A 5,394-nucleotide genomic window follows, 5' to 3' on the forward strand; every position below is an offset into this window, starting at 1 on the left:
AATACATCATATAATCACATTTAAATAATCAATAAGTACTTAGGAGGAAATAATCAACATATGTATCGAGTAAGAAAACAATTTTCAGTTGCAGCCCGTCTATAATAAGTCAATGTATATTCATTTGACCGAGATTAAAAATAACTTTAACTAAAAGCCTATGTTTATTTAAACGCTGAATAAAGTGTCAAATAAAGCACAAACACAACAACATTCACAAATCCAGGTTTAAAGTGGTAAAGCTGTATGATGGTAACCAGCATATTTTAATAAACAATGAATGTATAAATAAAGTTAATGTCTTAGATGATTTTCTATGGAGGAGATGGAGAAGCTGACGCTGTATCCTTGAATAACCCCACGGCTAACGTTAGCATACTGTGCCTAGTTCCGGTCTGCAGACTGACTTTTATCTACAACACACTTGGCGATAACTTCATATTAAATGAACAATATTAAATGAAACGAGGCGTCACATGAACCAACAACGTTAACTCTGTGGCTTTTAAAGAACATTAGCCAGGCTAACTAGCAGCTATGCTAGCGTTAGCAGAAAGCCTGGCGGTCTGTTGTAGTCTGTAATTCAAATGTCACGTTTACAAAAGAAAACACCGCAGTCACGTGTCGTTCATTTGATGTCTAACCTTTAAAGTACACGCGAGACGAGAACGTTAGTGACCGAACAAATAACTCACATGTGATGGAAACCAGCAGAGAAGTGAACACAACTCAGGTCAACACTCCAATGTCAGCGTGCAGGACGTCGCCGGTGTCTTGTACCGCCCACAAGTAGTTGCACAACTGACGTCTACCACGTGCCCTACATTGACGTCATTACGTGGGTCTTATGAAAATGGGAGTTACGTCATTAGGTTCGTATTAAAAAGGTATTCAAACTCGTTTTGGTTCCTTTTAAAACATGTATATTGTGTTGTAGTAGTAATAATAAAAATAATAATAATAATAATAAACAGAAAAAAATTACATTCTTCAATCAGGCAAAAGGGTTTATTTTTGTTGCAGCAATTTTTTTTTCCAGTGGCCACTCCTGGTACTGAAAAAAACAAACCACCAAACACACAGACGATCAAACCATTGACAATCACACCAACAAACTATTTTCAGACTCTACCTCGACTAAGATAAACGTATACATAGCACTTAGTATACATAGTTTGATCTACTTGAAGCTTACTTCTAGCTCTTATTTGTACCCAAATGTTTAAATGCACTTATTGTAAGTCACTTTGGATAAAAGCGTCTGCTAAATGACATGTAATGTAACTACAATGGTAAAAGACATGTCTGTAAAACTGTTCAAATGACACCTCAAGACATGGACATTTATATTCTATATTTTTCATTCATGGAGTTTCGTATAAGAATGTTTTTGGAGTTCTTATATAGTTGAGTGTTTCCCAACCCTGGTCCTCAGAGAACACTGTCCTGTATGTTTTAGATGTTGTCCTGCTCCAACACACCTGATTCAGATGAACAGCTCGTTACCAGGCTTCTGCAGAGCTTGTTGACGAGCTGAATGTATTCATTATATAATTAATTTCAGGTTGCCCTTATCCAGCAAACCAGGAGACCATCTCCTTTTTTTATTTACAGTTTATGCTTGAACACATAGAACAAATTATAGCCACTCAAAGGTTCACCTAAAAAAAACAGTGTGAACTTATTTTACAATATCTTTACAGCCTTTTCACACACACAAATTACACCTTAACCATAACCAGTTAATCCCTTAACCTAACCACAATTCAATTTTAGTCCTAAACTGAACCAGTTCCTCAGAAAGGAGGTTCTGACTCATTTGGACCAATAGACGAGGTGACAAATACAAGAAAACACACACATTTCTATTTTCATAGACAAGCTATACATTTTCCACAGTAATTCAGAAAGGGATGCTCAAAAGAATCACTCACTGAACTTATCATCACATTCATTGACTTTTCTCCAAGAGTGTTTGCAACTCTGTTTTGTGCATTTGCATCAATTATCCCCAAAGCATCACACTGTTCTAAGTGTTTTGCATTTGTGTGCTTGTGGGTGTTGACAAAAGATTTAATATTGTGAAATCACTTTAGACGCCAAATGATATTGCTCTGGGTTTGGCTCTGCGAGTTGTTTGTGTGTGTAATTAGTGGGAGCCATAGCTGTGTCTGGAATGAGATCACAAAAAGTCTCTCCACCAAGACCAATGGTAGACAGCGGTCATAGTGTTTACTTATTTACATGAGTACAGACGTGCATATCAACGTGATAGTGTTTTAACCACTTCTGATGCCTTTGGTAAAATACGAGGGTGATAATAACTGAAATTAACTCTTTTTTATTTTTAACTTGTCGACTGATATCAGCAATAATAATAAGCAGTGTGATAGTATTGGACTATTGGTGTTGGATTTGCTTCATGCCATTGCAACATTCCCTCCATAAAACTTATCAAACATCAAACATGCCATAATGTCCTCATACCAATGTGAGAAGTATGAATGACCAGATGTTCCACAGCAATCCTTCATCATCCTGGTGATAACTTTGCCTTAAACACTTGAGGAATATGGAACTTTTCACATGACACATATTGAACGACTTGGCAACACTGAAACATGCTTACATGCTTACGTCTCCACATAGAGTTTGCATGTTCTCCCCATGTGCATGTGGGTTTTGTCCAGGTGCTCTTTCCTCCCAAACATGCATAGGTTAATTGGATGAATGTGTGAATGGTTGTTCGGGTCTGTGTGTGTGAGGGACCTAACCTTAACTCACCTGTGGAGGAGAAAGCAGTAGACAATGAATGAATGAAGATGATATATTCCTTTCTTAGTCCCACAAGGGAGAAATGTGTGAAGTTAAAGCAGCACAGATGGTTTAAAAAAAAAAAAGGAATAGTGTCCATTCATTAAGAAGACCAGGAAGTATAAAAACAACCATTCATCCATCCTCAACCACAGTGTTTCGCAGCCCTGGTCCTGCATGTTATAGATGTTGCCCTGCTCCGACACACCTGAAGCCTGGTAACGAGCTGTTCATCTGAATCAGGTGTGTTGGAGCAGGGCAACATCTATAACATGCAGGACCAGGGCTGGGAAACACTGAACTACACCAACTGTGTGGCCTACATAAAAAAATACATATTAAATATTACAATTAATTAAAAACAATATATAATTACAAGAGCAATTAAAGGTTCTGCTGAGTCTTTGGGGAAATGCTTGTGTTGAAAATATTTACATTTATCATTGCCAATTGTTTGCAGAAAAGTAAAAAAGCATTTTAGATTGCAGATTGCAATGAATGTAAACGATGTGAAACCAAACATTAAATCCTGACTGTTCACACAGGTTTGTTCACGTTAAACAAACTGAAGCAGAAGTTTCCTAATTTCTTCCGGAACTCTAGAACATACACAACGCACACAGAGCATGTGTTGCTGCTGCCAGGTACCAGGTCTCAGACTGTCATCTAATGCTGCCATGTTGCCCTCGAGGCCTGTGTGAGATCAGAGGGAAGTTTAATGTCCACGTGTCTGAGGGATGTAGAGGTGCAGGTATCGCTCATTCATTCTATTTGTGTGTGTGTGTGTATTCAAGTGGTTCCTGCATTTACCCACAGCTGATATGTATTACTGTGATACTATCATGGTAAAAGTTTCATAATTACCCCTCAACCCCAACCTCCACCCAGTGCTCGCTCACACATACATCTGCTTATGTGTTACTACATTTGCTTTCATTCAGAGTATTTTGAGACACGCGACCAGATTTTATACACATGGAAAGCAAATGGACCAAGAAGAGTGAATTACAGTTCAACACCATACGTTATCACTGTATATTTGAAAATAACAAGCAGAGGTATTTAAAATGCAGAAAGTAAAAATTGTATAAGTGTTTACTTCAAAGTCAAAGTTGTTTGTATTTCATCCACTTAGAATGATCCTATTAGATTATTCAACCAGATTATCCTGAATCTCCTTTACTGGACTGCTTATCCATGTACTGACCTTAAGATTAAGGACCAGGTAGTTGCATATATCAGGATTTCAGACCTGGCCTTTGGGTGGAGCTGTTCATCCACTTTGAAGCACACTCAAAGAACGCTCAGTTGGCCTTAGAAAAAAATAAATAAATTTGTCATTGACAAGCAACAACATAATATAATATAACAGTTTGCCTGACTGTCAGACTCCCAGAAAACAAAAGTGTTTTATTGCTTTACGTTGTTAATTTGGTGAAGACCTTGAACTTGTTGTGTTTTCAACGTAAATCAAGCCGGGACAAAGTGAAGGATCAGCTGCTCTCGTGATAAATGAAGAGCGAGGGTGATGTTCAGTTCAAGTCAACTTTATTTCTAAAGCACAGTTAAAAACAACCAGGGTTTTACAAACTACTATAGAAGTGAAAGGTAAAACAAAACTTAAACAATTAACTAAAAAAAGTAAAATAATAGAATGCTAAAAGTTAGATTTGTCCAGGTGGAATATCAGCATCCTTAAGTGAGGTGGGTGAGTTAAAATGTTCAATAGCGGGGTGAGATTTCATTTCATTTGGGTAATCTGTTCTGACGCCAGGCAGGACTGGAGCCCAAACAGCAGACCAACAGGCAGGGTCAAAGGTCAAAGGTCAAATGAATCAAAAATATACACTCAGGAAGAACAGTCCACTAACTATGGTAAAAAAAAGAGACTGACAACAAGGCTGAGGCAAAACCAGGGGAAATAAAGGTGCAGCGCTGACGGCTGGTGATGCAGCTGAGGCTTTTAAGCAGCAAGTAGAGGGTGGTGGTAATCAAGTAAATCAGCAGCAGGTGAGATGGAGGTAGAGACGGGAAACAGGCAAAGGAAACTCTCCGCCAAGCCTGCAGGGGAAAAGACAACAGACACACCCACAGACAGGAAACAAGACAGACAGCCATAGAACGGAAAAGGGAAAGAGAAAACAGGAGGAAGACAAGGTTTCTCTGCAGATCCTCACAAAATCATTCCATCGTCTAGAAAAGAGAAATCACGATGAGTCTTTTAGGGACATTTAAGGTCAACCAGCGATGTGACCTCAGGGCTCAGGATGTGTGTGTGAAGACGGAGGATCAGAGACAAGTCAACTGGATTTTTGGGCCTTGAGGGTCCAACTCACCCACATCCACTCGATCCGGGTGACCAAACACTAGAACTTCTGTTTTATTCTCGTTGAGGTTAAGGAAGTTTAACGTCATCCATGTTGTAATTTCATTAATATAATCAAATAAGGGCTGGAGAGAGTTCCTGTTTCCCCGTTCTAGTGGCAGATAAGTTGGCACATGATCAGCAAAACAATGGAACGATGCTCCATCACACAGGTGTGTTTGGGTCACATCAGTGTCGTATGTAAACACAGTAAG

Source organism: Solea senegalensis, linkage group LG1 (genome assembly GCF_019176455.1).
Source record: "Solea senegalensis isolate Sse05_10M linkage group LG1, IFAPA_SoseM_1, whole genome shotgun sequence".
Classification (NCBI taxonomy): Eukaryota; Metazoa; Chordata; class Actinopteri; order Pleuronectiformes; family Soleidae; genus Solea; species Solea senegalensis.